This window comes from Anomaloglossus baeobatrachus, chromosome 2 (assembly GCF_048569485.1).
Source record: "Anomaloglossus baeobatrachus isolate aAnoBae1 chromosome 2, aAnoBae1.hap1, whole genome shotgun sequence".
Lineage (NCBI taxonomy): Eukaryota > Metazoa > Chordata > Amphibia > Anura > Aromobatidae > Anomaloglossus > Anomaloglossus baeobatrachus.
The window spans coordinates 10,555,951-10,573,765 of NC_134354.1; the positions used below are offsets into that span (position 1 = coordinate 10,555,951).

Genomic DNA, 17,815 nt, shown 5'->3' on the forward strand with positions numbered 1-17,815 from the left:
CACAGGAAGAGCCGCGTCTGCTCCACCGATAATTGATCTATGAGTTACGGTAATTATATTGAGCAGGATCTGAAGATTTCAGCACAATAATGGGGCGACACGAGACAAATATGACCAGTGATTTCCAGTGCCCCGGGATCGGCAACCACGGAGCACGACTCGGCCTCAGCAGTGTAGAAATAGGGTCTACATAAGAAGCTATGGGGGTCACTTCCAATAAAAAGATCTGCCAAGTAGTGCGCAATATAATGGCGCTATAGAAATAAGAAAAAATATTATTACCCAAAACTATGCGTTCAGCCCAAACAGCTCCTCCCTGTGCCGGCCACTAGGAGTCTCCCCTCTGTGTAATGTGCTGCCCGATGCCTGCTGTGAGGGGTAATCCATCTCTAGCAGAAGACATGCCGACAGATTACAGGAAGTGGAGCATTGTCTCTTCACAGGAAGTGGAGGTGGGGCATTGTCTCTTCACAGGAAGTGGAGCGGGGCATTGTCTCTTCACAGGAAGTGGAGGTGGGTCATTGTCTCTTCACAGGAAGTGGAGCGGGGCATTGTCTCCTCACAGGAAGTGGAGGCGGGGCACTGTCTCCTCACAGGAAGTGGAGGCGGGGCACTGTCTCCTCACAGGAAGTGGAGGCGGGGCACTGTCTCCTCACAGGAAGTGGAGGCGGGGCATTGTCTCTTCACAGGAAGTGGAGGCGGGGCATGGTCTCTTCACAGGAAGTGGAGCGGGGCATTATCTCTTCAAAGGAAGTGGAGGCGGGGCATTGTCTCTTCACATTAAGTGGGGAGAGGCATTGTCTCTTCACAGGAAGTGGAGGCAGGGCATTGTTTCTTGACAGGAAGTGGAGGTGGGGCATTGTCTCTTCACAGAAAGTTGAGCGGGGCATTGTCTCTTCACAGGAAGTGGAGGCGGGGCATTGTCTCTTCACAGGAAGTGGAGGTGGGGCATTGTCTCTTCACAGGAAGTGGAAGTGGGGCATTGTCTCTTCACAGGAAGTGGAGGTGGAGCATTGTCTCTTCACAGGAAGTGGAGTGGGGCGTTGTCTCTTCACAGGAAGTGGAGGTGGGGCATTGTCTCTTCACAGGAAGTGGAGGTGGGGCATTGTCTCTTCACAGGAGGTGGAGGCGGGCATTGCCTCTTCAGAGGAAGTGAAGGCGGGGCATTGTCTCTTCATAGGAAGTGGAGGCGGGGCATTGTCTCTTCACAGGAAGTGGAGGTGGGGCATTGTCTCTTCACAGGAAGTGGAGGTGGGGCATTGTCTCTTCACAGGAAGTGGAGGTGGGGCATTCTCTTCACAGGAAGTGGAGGTGGGGCATTGTCTCTTCACAGGAAGTGGAGGTGGGGCATTGTCTCTTCACAGGAAGTGGAGGCGGGGCATTGTCTCTTCACAGGAAGTGGAGGCGGGGCATTGTCTCTTCACAGGAAGTGGAGGCGGGGCATTGTCTCTTCACAGGAAGTGGAGGCGGGGCATTGTCTCTTCACAGGAAGTGGAGGCGGGGCATTGTCTCTTCACAGGAAGTGGAGGCGGGGCATTGTCTCTTCACAGGAAGTGGAGGCGGGGCATTGTCTCTTCACAGGAAGTGGAGGCGGGGCATTGTCTCTTCACAGGTTGTAGTGGTTGTAGTTGTAGCCTCTGCCAGAAGCTTCCCGCAGGCCCATCCTCCAGTCGGCCTCTCCGGAGGCGGTGAAACCGGACGGCCGGTTAAGGGAGGGGTTATTTACATGCCCAATAGTTTTTGGGTGGCCTGCAAGTTCTCAGCCTTGTCTTTTTGTAAAACGGGGCAACAAAAGTCCCAACAGGGACAGGCAGTCAGGGTCCCAACGGGGACTTTAACATGGTAGCCGGGAACCGCTACCGCACTTTAACTTTCTTAGTTGTCTTCTGGTCGGGGGCGAGGGATTTCATCCTCTGAGGCAGACTCCGCCTCGCCCTCGTACAACTCCAGCACACAACAGGCGCGGCGGGATAGGGCCGCCCGGTACCCGTTCCCACCATTCCGCGGGATGTACGTGGCCTCCATGTCGATCAGGCCGGGGGTCACCTCATCTTCCGAAACCGGCTCCGTGTCGGGCCTCGAGTCACTGCTATCCAACTCTTCGGGACTGGCGACGGGATCCCGCGGGCCGGGTTCCACCCCTTTTTCAGCTGCGGGCTGCTCACCGCCAGCTGTCGCACCAAGGGCCGCAGCCGGCACCTCCGGGTCGGCCGCTCCTTCAGCCCCCGCGGGCACTGCTATATGCCCTCTTCCGGGCCAACGATTCTAGGGGTATCTGGATCCTCTCGGGCCGGGGCCGCGGACTCCGCTGCCGGTGGAGATGGCAGCGGGACGGGCGGGGAAGCAACGGCGGCCGGCACGGGCAACGGGGAAGACCATATAGGGGCCAGAGGCAGACCGGGTCCCTCAGCCGCAGCGGCCGGTCCCTCAGGGACATAGGGGCGTGGGTCACCTACCCGCTCTGCAAGAATGGTCTCCACCTTGTACAACTGCGCGACCGTCACCAGCTCCTCCACCTCGGCTGTCCATCGATCCATCAGGAGGCGCACTTCAGCCCAGTTGCGGCGATACAGTAGCATCGTTTGGACCTCCAGCCACGCCGCCGACCGGGGCGCAGGCTCCAGGAACTCGGGTTCTCTTGGCGGGGCGGACATGGTGCTGTTGAGGAGTCCAGGAACCAAACAGGTAGCAGAGTCCTGGCGTCCCTGCCTTTTATCTCCTCAGTCACATGAGGCAGGATCTTCACCCGTCCCCCCTTGGTGTTTTCCGAGCACTTCGCTTGCTTTTTGCTCCGCTCCGCTCTCGGGGGGCGGGGCTTCGCTTTCGCGCCCTTTCTGTTCAGGGAAGACGGCTCGGGCGGGAACTTTTCGCGCCCAAGATGGCGGATTCTCCAATTTTTCAGCGGGTCCTCCAATTTTTTTGGGTCCTCCACACGGAGCTCCTCTTCCACCTGCGGGCTGTGTTTACCGGCGCCCAGGTATATCCCATTGCCTCTAACCTTTCCCTGTTGGTGTAATTTACCCAGTGATTGCTTATAGGCTACTAAGGGATAGGGTGTACATCTGGCCACCACCGCTTGCTTACCCACCGTACTACCTCATCTATATGATTAACCTCTTATTTATACATGTATGTATTGTTGTGTCTTGTGGAAATGTAAAATTGTATTTATCTTTTAATATTTGTCCTAATAAAAATACCTTTTACATTTTTTCACCACAAAACTCCGTTGTCCTCCCATGTTTCTATGAATTCTGGAGTGGTATGGGTTCAACACCCTTTATTACATTGTGGTTGACCCTGTATTGTTGCTAAAAAATGTGCCACAGGTTTCTTTGCTCAATATTAATTTGTTAAAAATGGGGCAGATTAGTAGGCCCCATAGCAGTCAGCAGAGAGGCCAGGGACTGCGAAGGGTTAATGTGCTGAAAATGTTGCAATTGACCATGTTTATAAATATGGTGGATGTGCAGGAGCTGTGATTGGATCAGGGATGCTTAGTGCCCTGACAGGCCCTGGGCGATCAGCTGAGTGCCCTGACATGCCGGCGGCCGGGCGCTCAGCTGAGTGCCCTGACATGCTGGCGGCCGAGCGCCCAGCTGAGTGCCCTGACATGCTGGCGGCCGAGCGCCCAGCTGAGTGCCCTGACATGCTGGCGGCCGAGCGCCCAGCTGAGTGCCCTGACATGCCGGCGGCCGAGCGCTCAGCTGAGTGTCCTGACATGCCGGCAGCCGGGCGATCAGCTGAGTGCCCTGACATGCCGGCGGCCGAGCGCTCAGCTGAGAGCCCTGACATGCCGGCGGCCGAGCGCTCAGCTGAGTGCCCTGACATGCCGGCGGCCGGGCGATCAGCTGAGTGCCCGGACATGCCGGCGGCCGAGCGCTCAGCTGAGTGCCCTGACATGCCGGCGGCCGAGCGCTCAGCTGAGTGCCCTGACATGCCGGCGGCCGAGCGCTCAGCTGAGTGCCCTGACATGCTGGCAGCCGAGCGCCCAGCTGAGTGCCCTGACATGCTGGCGGCCGAGCGCTCAGCTGAGTACCCTGACATGCTGGTGTCGCGGGCGGAGGAGGGGACGCTGCGCTCTCCCACTGCTCGGGTCCGGCTGCCGCTGCTGCTGCGGCCGCTGCTGCTGCTCGGTGGTGGCTCGAGCGGTGGACCAGATCCCGGGGACTCGAGCGGCGCTCCTCGCCCGTGAGTGAAAAGGGGGATGATTGGTTGTGGGGGTTTTGATTATGGATATTGTCCGTGGTGACACCACCGCTGCTCTAGACGGGGATCCCGGGAGCGGTGACTGGGAGCAGCTTTGTTGTTATTTCTCCCTTCCGTGGGTAGGGGGTTGGTTGTCCCGGTGATGGGGTAGGAGTGGATGGCAGGCGGGTTGCGGGGCCTGGTGAGGTGCAGGGTCGCAGGGGCAGCGCTGTGCCGTACGGCACGGGGGTACTCACTCACACAGCCTGAGACGATGACACAGTTCTCGGTAAAACACACGGCTGGATGGACGGGTCCCACAGACGGCTGCGGTTGTTTCTTCCCCATAGGTTAGTGTCTCTCCCTGCACCTATGTTCTATGTTGATTCCGATGGGTTCCCACCGGTAACCTGCTCCCCGTCTTGGATGTAGGCCGGAGGAGCCCCTTTTGCCCGCAGGCGCTGGCCCTGGGAAACGGTTGCCCTTGGCGGTGGCGGTGTCTCCCCTTCACGGTTGGACGGTTGCCTTCTGTCGGGACTTGACTGTTTGGAAACCCAGGAGGTCCCCTTCACTAACGGATTCGGCAAATTCACGGCGACTCCTAGCCTTGCCGGGCTCCGAAAAGCCCCTGCCAATGGCGCTGGCTTCTCCTTGTGTACCGGTCCGGTACCGCCGGGCCACCGCCCGTCCACGGTCCTTACGGCAAACTCCGATAGGCCACTCCTGCAGACGGTCACCACCGTCTGCCAACCTTGCTGCTCCGTCCAGGCCACACACCCGGACTCACTTCAGTCTGCTCTCTTGCCACTTCACTACTCCTCACTTTCCCTCCTTCCACTTTCACTGTCCAACTCAACTCTACTCTGCACTCAAGCTCTGCCTGAGCTAAACTGACTACAGTTTCCTGCCTCCAGGACTGTGAACTCCTCGGTGGGCGGAGACCAACCACCTGGCTCCGCCCACTGGTGTGGACATCAGCCCCTGGAGGAAGGCAACAAGGGTTTTGTGTCTGGCTTAGATGTGCCTAACCGGGGTGTAGGGTGTGGTGGTGTAGTTACCTGTGGCCCCTGGCTTGTCCAGGGCGCCACATTGGCGGCCGAGCACATGCTGGCGGCCGAGCGCCCAGCTGAGTGCCCTGACATGCCGGCGGCCGAGCGCTCAGCTGAGTGCTCTGACATGCCGGCGGCCGAGCGCTCAGCTGAACGTTCGGCCACCGAGAAATAAAATAAAGTTTGTGATTAAAAAAAAAAAAAAAAAAAGAGAGCATGCGCAGTGAAAAATAAAGGTTTCCGCTGCTCAAAAAAACGTTACATGCAGCGTTCCATCCGCCCGGCGCAGCGTCAAAAAAACGACGCTGCGTCGTCCAGCGGATGCAACGCTGACACTTGCGTTACAGTGCGTCGTCCATACAAGTCTATGGAGAATAGCGCAGTGCGTTAACGGACTACGCTATTCTCCATAGTGACGGACTCCGCTGAACGCAAGTGTGAAAGTAGCCTTAGTGGGGTACAGGTTCCCTGCCTCTTACCCCCCGGATCGTGGAGCTACACCCGCCCTCCCCCCGTTGGTTGGTATTTCGGTCCATACTCGGTCTCTGAGGTATGTCGCTGTCACAGCGGGCCGGTTGTTTGGGCCTTGTGCAGCGACCAGGCATGGGGAAGGAGAGTGCGGTTGTGGAGGTCAGGGCCCAATATGGCGTTATAAAAGGTTTTGGAAATATCGGTTAATTAATACAGCGGTGGCCATTTTCGTTATTCTTATTATTCAGTTATCTGGTTCTGTGAGATTTGCTTTTTATCTCATTTCATGCAGTTTACTCTAATGTACACTTTTTAGGCTGATTTGTGTGAAACGCGGGTCTTATAGTGGTTGTTCAGGAATCCGCCATTTTCTGACTCCCCGTAGTGCAATCATCGCTATAGTAACCGGCCGCCTCTTCTCAGCCTCCATCTTTTTCTGGCTCCTCCATCATTGTGCCTCTCCTCAGTGTGGTGCGCGCTTCTCCAGAGCTGCCCATGTGACCGCTGTGAACTACATCTCCCACAACCCCCTGCTCTCCCCATAATATCCGCTCCTCCTGCTCTGTGATCCACCTCCATTACTGCTGTTTCAGATGCTTGCCCCCTTATGTGGCATCTTCTGGCTCTATGTTGCTCATAGCAACCAATCACAGCACAGCTTTCATTTTACCAGAGATGTTTAAAAAAAAAAATATGAAAACTGATCTCTGATTGGTTGCTGGGGTAAAACTAAAGCTTATCTCTGATTGGTTACTGTGGAAAAATGAAAGCTGATCTTTGATTGGCTACTGTGGTAAAATGTAAGCTGATCTCTAATTGGTTGCTATGGCAAAATGAAAGTTAATCTCTGGTTGCTGTGGTAAAATGAAAGCTGAGCTGTGATTGGTTGCTATGGCAAAATGAAAGCTAATCTCTGGTTGCTGTGGTAAAATGAAAGCTGAGCGGTGATTGGTTGCTATGGCAAAATGAAAACTAATCTCTGATTGGTTTCTGTAGTAAAATGAAAGCTGAGCTGTGATTGGTTGCTGTGGTAAAATGAATGCTGATTTTTGATTGGTTGCTGTGGTAAAATGAAAGCTGATTCCTGATTGGTTTCTGAGGTAAAGTGAAATCTGAGCTGTGATTGGTTGCTGTGCTCTGTCAGACAGTATATATAGATGAGGCCTAGTTGTATATGTTGTATTTACAGGCAGGAGACGTCCATGATAACAGATATGGACACTCGTACATGTAGTGAGGAAACCTCTGTTGTTTAGTGGCTGCTCTTCTGCTTCTCCTCAGTCAAAGGAGAGGACGGTTCCTCCTGTGACAGGAGCGGTGCACAGCGGCCATGACCCCCCTATGCGAGGAGGACAGAAAGTAGGAAGAGACGGACCCCCATAGAAGAACAGGCGGGATCTACTGAGCATGTGCGACCCGTCCTGCTATACCTACAGGACGTATCCATGGTAACCAGGTGGTCGGGCGCCTCGGACGAGCGGATTGTCAGGGGGTGATGTCCGGAGCAGGTTGGGAAATTGATTGTTATTTTAGGGTTTAGTGATGGAGACCGGGGGAAGGGCCCTTTATTAACTCTGCTCTGTCTCCTGAACAGAGTTTGGTTGAGGCCTAGTGATCAGGCTGCAAACCAAGATGGCTGACGGCTCTCCTCAAACTATGGCTCCAAGGGGGAGACAGAATATCCTGCCGAGTTATTGATGGCAGAGTGACGGCTCATGTAGACGAGCCCATCATCGGGAACGGGCGGTCATAAAAGCCGTTAATAGGCTCGTGTAAACCGGCGCATGGTGAACCAGCAAAACCCGCGTCTGTCAGGTGACCGTCCCGTCCATGCCGCCATTAATCACCGCTCTCTCTGACATCCGGGCGCACACGGATTATTAATAGATATGGACAGAATTATGGGACTCGCGCTGTTCTTTGTCTTCTTACTTCCCTCCCTCGCTTTCATTAATCTTTAAATATAACCATAACCAGACGATTTTCCGCTTTTGTTGTTTTCCTCCCCTTTCTTCCAAGAGACATAACTTTTTTATTTTTCCATCATAATAGCAGTATGAGGCTTGTTTTTTTGCAGGACGAGTTGTACTTTTGAATTACGCTATGCCCTATATTGTACTGGAAAACGGGAAAAAATTCCAAGTGCGATGAAATTGCAAAAAAACTGCAAGTCCACAATGTTTGTATGTTTTTTATTATTTACCATGTTCATTATATGTTAAATATGACTTGTCAGTATGACTCCCCAGGTCAGTACCAGTTCATGGATACCAAACAGGCGTGTGGGGTTTTTTATTTCAGTTGTGAAAAAAAATCAGAAATTTGTAAAAAAAAAAAAAAAATGTTGCTTTTTGCGCCATTTTTCGAGACCCATAAAGTTCTAATTTTTCGAGATCTGGGGCTCAGTGCGGCTTATTTTTTGCGTCTTGAGCTGGCTTTTGTACTTATACCATTTGGTGCAGATAATAATAATAATAATAATTTTATTCATTTATATAGCGCTATTAATTCCACAGCGCTTTACATACATTGGCAACACTGTCCCCATTGGGGCTCACAATCTAGAGTCCCTATCTGTATGTCTTTGGAGTGTGGGAGGAAACCGGAGAACCCGGAGGAAACCCACACAAACACGGGGAGAACTTACAAACTCCTTGCAGATGGTGTCCTTGGTGGGATTTGAACCCAGGACCCCGGCGCTGCAAGACTGCAGTGCTAACCACTGAGCCACCACAAGACTGCAGTGCTAACCACTGAGCCACCGCAAGACTGCAGTGCTAACCACTGAGCCACCACAAGACTGCAGTGCTAACCACTGAGCCACCACAAGACTGCAGTGCTAACCACTGAGCCACCACAAGACTGCAGTGCTAACCACTGAGCCACCACAAGACTGCAGTGCTAACCACTGAGCCACCACAAGACTGCAGTGCTAACCACTGAGCCACCACAAGACTGCAGTGCTAACCACTGAGCCACCACAAGACTGCAGTGCTAACCACTGAGCCACCACAAGACTGCAGTGCTAACCACTGAGCCACCACAAGACTGCAGTGCTAACCACTGAGCCACCACAAGACTGCACTGCTAACCACTGAGCCACCACAAGACTGCAGTGCTAACCACTGAGGCACCGTGCCACGATGTTTTGATCGCCTGTTATTACATTTTATTGCAATGGTAATACCAAATGTGTATTTTTTTTTTTATTCTTTTATTTTTAATGGGGCAAAAGGGGATGATTTTAACTTTAGAGTTTTGGGGGTGGGGGTTTTAATATTTTTCTTTCCCTTGTTATTGTTTTTACTAGTTCCCTTAAGGATCTTGGAGCTGCGATCGTCCAATCCCTTGTGCTGTACAGAGTCGTGCGTTAGCATCAGCGTCATCATCAGCTCCGTACAGCAGGAATAATGATCTAGAAATGATCTGACCCCTGACTGTCGTGGCAACTCATTGGTGCCCTGCGATTTGTGACAGGTGCGCCGATGAGAGGGAGGCATGACACGCATGTTAAATCCCACTGTCTGAGGTTGACAGTGGGATTTAACTAGTTAACAGCTGCAGGCAGGGCTCCGATCCCCCCATGGCTGTTAGATGCACATGATGGCTGATCAGATCAGCTGACGTGCAGGGAAAGATGCGGGCTCAGTGTGTGAGCCCGCATCAAAGGCAGAGACATGACCAATGAAGTAAATTTACGTCATTGGTCGTGAAGGGGTTACCAGGTGAACTCCTCAGGATTGAGCTCATTCATTATTGCTAACAGATTGTTTAGTAAAACTGTATTACATTGATTTTTATGTTTTTTAACCAGCTCACCCTAGCTCACAGCCTTGTTGACTGGGGAAATTGGCTCTATAAAAATTGCATCATTAATTAGGGTGCCTGGTTCCCCAGGGGTGTGGCCATGAGGCCCCGCCTCCCTCACTGACAGTGCTCACTCCTGGTAAGCCATCACTGTCAATCACCAGTGAGGGAGGCGGAGCATGCAAAGCCGCTGAGCAGAATGGTGCGCGGAGACTCCTGGCCACACCCAGGGTGCACTAAGCAGCCTAATAATATAATTAACTCATTACATTCAGTTCCTGCAGAATGGAGGCAGCGATTACCACTATCACTGCGATGTATGTGAGGGCTGTACAAAGATACAAGATCTGTTTATAAAAAATCGTAAATAAGCCAAGTCAGGAACGGGGGAATAAAGTGAACTTATAATCAAGACCCTTCTCTACTGACAGCAGAGATCTAGAAGATAATAAGACATGAACCACAAAAAGCCTCATTAATCAGAACACTGAGGACTGTCTTATTTGTTTTGCCCAAGTCCCAGTTTTGATAAGGCACAATAGCTATTATAAACTTTAAAGTTGTTGATTAATATGAATCTCCTAAAAATCAACTGACGAGGATACTATGGTACATACATGGTGCACATACCTACATGGTACATACATGGTGCACATACCTACATGGTACATACATGGTGCACATACCTACATGGTACATACATGGTGCACATACCTACATGGTACATACATGGTGTAGATACCTACATGGTACATACATGGTGCACATACCTACATGGTACATACATGGTGCACATACCTACATGGTACATACATGGTGCACATACCTACATGGTACATACATGGTGCAGATACCTACATGGTACATACATGGTGCACATACCTACATGGTACATACATGGTGCACATACCTACATGGTACATACATGGTGCACATACCTACATGGTACATACATGGTGCACATACCTACATGGTACATACATGGTGCACATACCTACATGGTATATACATGGTGCACATACCTACATAGTACATACATGGTGCACATACCTACATGGTACATACATGGTGCACATACCTACATGGTACATACATGGTGCACATACCTACATGGTACATACATGGAGTACATACCTACATGGTACATACATGGTGCACATACCTACATGGTACATACATGGTGTACATACCTACATGGTACATACATGGAGTACATACCTACATGGTACATACATGGTGCACATACCCACATGGTACATACATGGAGTACATACCTACATGGTACATACATGGAGTACATACCTACATGGTACATACATGGTGTACATACCTACATGGCACATACATGGTGCACATACCTACATGGTACATACATGGTGTACATACCTACATGGCACATACATGGTGTACATACCTACATGGTACATACATTGTGTACATACCTACATAGTGTACATACCTACATGGTACATACATGGTGTACATACCTACATGGTACATACATGGTGCACATTCCTACATGGTACATACATGGTGCACATACCTACATGGTATATACATGGTGCACATACCTACATGGTACATACATGGTGCACATACCTACATGGTACATACATGGTGTACATACCTACATGGTACATACATGGTGCACATACCTACATGGTATATACATGGTGCACATACCTACATGGTACATACATGGTGCACATACCTACATGGTACATACATGGTGCACATACCTACATGGTATATACATGGTGCACATACCTACATGGTATATACATGGTGCACATACCTACATAGTACATACATGGTGCACATACCTACATGGTACATACATGGTGCACATACCTACATGGTACATACATGGAGTACATACCTACATGGTACATACATGGTGCACATAACTACATGGTACATACATGGTGTACATACCTACATGGTACATACATGGAGTACATACCTACATGGTACATACATGGTGCACATACCCACATGGTACATACATGGAGTACATACCTACATGGTACATACATGGAGTACATACCTACATGGTACATACATGGTGTACATACCTACATGGCACATACATGGTGCACATACCTACATGGTACATACATGGTGTACATACCTACATGGCACATACATGGTGTACATACCTACATGGTACATACATTGTGTACATACCTACATAGTGTACATACCTACATGGTACATACATGGTGTACATACCTACATGGTACATACATGGTGCACATACCTACATGGTACATACATGGTGTACATACCTACATGGTACATACATGGTGTACATACCTACATGGTACATACATGGTGCACATACCTACATGGTACATACATGGTGTACATACCTACATGGTACATACATGGTGCACATACCTACATGGTACATACATGGTGCACATACCTACATGGTACATACATGGTGCACATACCTACATGGTACATACATGGTGCACATACCTACATGGTACATACATGGTGTACATACCTACATGGTACATACATGGAGTACATACCTACATGGTACATACATGGTGCACATACCTACATGGTACATACATGGAGTACATACCCACATGGTACATACATGGAGTACATACCTACATGGTACATACATGGTGTACATACCTACATGGCACATACATGGTGCACATACCTACATGGTACATACATGGTGTACATACCTACATGGCACATACATGGTGTACATACCTACATGGTACATACATTGTGTACATACCTACATAGTGTACATACCTACATGGTACATACATGGTGTACATACCTACATGGTACATACATGGTGCACATACCTACATGGTACATACATGGTGTACATACCTACATGGTACATACATGGTGTACATACCTACATGGTACATACATGGTGCACATACCTACATGGTACATACATGGTGTACATACCTACATGGTACATACATGGTGCACATACCTACATGGTATATACATGGTGCACATACCTACATGGTACATACATGGTGCACATACCTACATGGTACATACATGGTGCACATACCTACATGGTATATACATGGTGCACATACCTACATAGTACATACATGGTGCACATACCTACATGGTACATACATGGTGCACATACCTACATGGTACATACATGGAGTACATACCTACATGGTACATACATGGTGCACATACCTACATGGTACATACATGGTGCACATACCTACATGGTACATACATGGTGCACATACCTACATGGTACATACATGGTGCACATACCTACATGGTACATACATGGTGCACATACCTACATGGTACATACATGGTGCACATACCTACATGGTACATACATGGTGCACATACCTACATGGTACATACATGGTGCACATACCTACATGGTACATACCAACATGGTACATACATGGTGCACATACCTACATGGTACATACATGGTGCACATACCTACATGGTACATACATGGTGCACATACCTATATTAGAAGAAGATTCCATAAGACCATACTAATACAATTCCCCTGGGTTCTGCACCTACAGAAATCCCTCGGGTGGCACAAACTCATAAGCATAACAATTTAAGACAAAAATTCAGAGTTTTTAAAGTGCAAGTGTACATATTTTATTTCACAATTGGTGACAATTTCAATAAAAACTTTTTTCTAAAAGTCAAAAACGCCAGGACTGAGCCAGAAAGGTTATTGTTAGTATATGTGTAATACAAAGTCTCCCGAGGTTCACAAGGCACATATATATAAAAATAGATGGTACATAACCACAACATAAGGGAGCGGACCACCAGGACAGACCTACAGGTTAATATAATTAGTTTTGTGCAGAAACCATATAAGCACAAATGCATTAAAGGACAGTCAATAACATGATTTGGCATAGGTGTGCAAAAATCATTAGTCCAGAATGCAGGAGAGTCCCGAAGAATCCACTACATAAAGTGGTTTTTACTCCACAAGATAGTGCTTGTGGCGTGCCTAGTAACAAGCCCCATAGAGACCCATAGGGTAGAAAATGCAATGGACAATCCAGGCGTTTACGTACGTTTCAATTCTTTAGATTGTAGAGAATTTTCCTCAGGGGTCAAGGTGCCGTAGTAAGGGGTCCTCAATCAGCCGGGTTTAAGTAACGCTGCTCCATAATGGTAATCCCGGAAATCACGTAATTGGCGCATGCGCGGATCACTCCGGGTGATCTCGCGCGATTCACCGCCGTCAGGCCATCCCGCGCATGCGCGGGAGCAGGGACGCGTCACCATAGCTCCTGCGCATGCGCGCGGCGATTCAGACGGCGGCTACCATCGCGCCGACCAGCCGGGATCAGCGCACGCGCACATGTGAGTCGGGCCATCATAACAATGATACATATATTTATAAGAAGTAATTTTCATGTGTATTCCACAGCTTTCTGGCTCAGTCCTGGCGTTTTTGACTTTTAGAAAAAAGTTTTTATTGAAATTGTCACCAATTGTGAAATAAAATATGTACACTTGCACTTTAAAAACTCTGAATTTTTGTCTTAAATAGTGTACATACCTACATGGTACATACATGGTGTACATACCTACATGGTACATACATGGTGCACATACCTACATGGTACATACATGGTGTACATACCTACATGGTACATACATGGTGCACATACCTACATGGTACATACATGGTGCACATACCTACATGGTACATACATGGTGCACATACCTACATGGTACATACATGGTGCACATACCTACATGGTACATACATGGTGTACATACCTACATGGCACATACATGGTGTACATACCTACATAGTGTACATACCTACATGGTACATACATGGTGTACATACCTACATGGTACATACATGGTGCACATTCCTACATGGTACATACATGGTGTACATACCTACATGGTGCACATACCTACATGGCACATACATGGTGTACATACCTACATGGTACATACATTGTGTACATACCTACATAGTGTACATACCTACATGGTACATACATGGTGTACATACCTACATGGTACATACATGGTGCACATTCCTACATGGTACATACATGGTGTACATACCTACATGGTACATACATGGTGCACATACCTACATAGTGTACATACCTACATGGTACATACATGGTGTACATACCTACATGGTACATACATGGTGCACATTCCTACATGGTACATACATGGTGTACATACCTACATGGCACATACATGGTGCACATACCTACATGGTACATACATGGTGTACATACCTACATGGTACATACATGGTGCACATTCCTACATGGTACATACATGGTGTACATACCTACATGGTACATACATGGTGCACATACCTACATAGTGTACATACCTACATGGTACATACATGGTGTACATACCTACATGGTACATACATGGTGTACATACCTACATGGTACATACATGGTGCACATTCCTACATGGTACATACATGGTGTACATACCTACATGGCACATACATGGTGCACATACCTACATGGTACATACATGGTGTACATACCTACATGGCACATACATGGTGCACATACCTACATGGTACATACATGGTGTACATACCTACATGGCACATACATGGTGTACATACCTACATGCTACATACATGGTGTACATACCTACATGGTACATACATGGTGTAGATACCTACATGGTACATACATGGTGCACATACCTACATGGTACATACATGGTGCATATACCTACATGGTACATACATGGTGCACATACCTACATGGTACATACATGGTGTACATACCTACATGGTACATACATGATGTATATACTTATATGGCTCATACATGGTGTACATACCTACATGATACATACATGGTGTACATACCTACATGGCTCATACATGGTGTACATACCTACATGGCTCATACATGGTGTACATACCTACATGGTACAAACATGGTGTATATACTTATATGGCTCATACATGGTGTACATACCCACATGGTACATACATGGTGTACATACCTACATGGCTCATACATGGTGCACATACCCACATGGTACATACATGGTGTATATACTTATATGGCTCATACATGGTGCACATACCTACATGGTACATACATGGTGTACATACCTACATGGCTCATACATGGTGCACATACCCACATGGTACATACATGGTGTATATACTTATATGGCTCATACATGGTACATACATGGGATACATACCTACATGGCTCATACATGGTGCACATTCCTACATGGTACATACATGGTGTACATACCTACATGGCACATACATGGTGCACATACCTACATGGTACATACATGGTGTACATACCTACATGGCACATACATGGTGCACATACCTACATGGTACATACATGGTGCACATACCTACATGGTACATACATGGTGTACATACCTACATGGTATATACATGGTGCACATACCTACATGGTACATACATGGTGCACATACCTACATGGTATATACATGGTGCACATACCTACATGGTACATACATGGTGTACATACCTACATGCTACATACATGGTGTACATACCTACATGGTACATACATGGTGTAGATACCTACATGGTACATACATGGTGCACATACCTACATGGTACATACATGGTGCATATACCTACATGGTACATACATAGTGCACATACCTACATGGTACATACATGGTGCACATACCTACATGGTACATACATGGTGTACATACCTACATGGTACATACATGATGTATATACTTATATGGCTCATACATGGTGTACATACCTACATGGTACATACAGGGGATACATACCTACATGATACATACATGGTGTACATACCTACATGGCTCATACATGGTGTACATACCTACATGGCTCATACATGGTGTACATACCTACATGGTACAAACATGGTGTATATACTTATATGGCTCATACATGGTGTACATACCCACATGGTACATACATGGTGTACATACCTACATGGCTCATACATGGTGCACATACCCACATGGTACATACATGGTGTATATACTTATATGGCTCATACATGGTGCACATACCTACATGGTACATACATGGTACATACATGGTGTACATACCTACATGGCTCATACATGGTGCACATACCCACATGGTACATACATGGTGTATATACTTATATGGCTCATACATGGTACATACATGGGATACATACCTACATGACTCATACATGGTGTACATACCTACATGGCTCATACATGGTGTACATACCTACATGGTACATACATGGTGTACATACCTACATGGCTCATACATTGTGTACATACCCACATGGTACATACATGGTGTATATACTTATATGGCTCATACATGGTACATACATGGGATACATACCTACATGGCTCATACATGGTGTACATACCTACATGATACATACATGGTGTAGATAAATACATGGTACATATACCTACATGGTGCATACATGGTGTATATACTTATATGGCTCATACATGGTGTACATACCTACATGGCTCATACATGGTGTACATACCTACATGGCTCATGCATGGTGTACATACCTACATGGCTCATGCATGGTGTACATACCTACATGGTGCATACATGGTGTACATACCTACATGGTACATACATGGTGTACATACCCACATGGCTCATACATGGTGTACATACCTACATGGCTCATACATGGTGTACATACCTACATGATACATACATGGTGTAGATAAATACATGGTACATATACCTACATGGTACATACATGGTGTATATACTTATATGGCTCATACATGGTGTACATACCTACATGGCTCATACATGGTGTACATACCTACATGATACATACATGGTGTAGATAAATACATGGTACATATACCTACATGGTACATACATGGTGTATATACTTATATGGCTCATACATGGTGTACATACCTACATGGCTCATACATGGTGTACATACCTACATGGTACATACATGGTGTACATACCTACATGGTACATACATGGTGTACATACCCACATGGCTCATACATGGTGTACATACCTACATGGTACATACATGGTGCACATACCTACATGGTACATACATGGTGTACATACCTACATGGTACATACATGGTGTACATACCCACATGGCTCATACATGGTGTACATACCCACATGGCTCATACATGGTGTACATACCTACATGGTACATACATGGTGCACATACCTACATGGTACATACATGGTGTACATACCTACATGGTACATACATGGTGTACATACCTACATGGTACATACATGGTGCACA

General features: G+C 47.6%; 1 protein-coding gene across 2 annotated transcripts in view; it reads right to left on the bottom strand.

Annotated features, from left to right (window-relative positions):
* The window catches only part of CASR (calcium sensing receptor), a 220,895-nt gene that overhangs the window by 36,446 nt on the left and 166,634 nt on the right, over window positions 1–17,815 (bottom strand). The window lies entirely within an intron of this gene.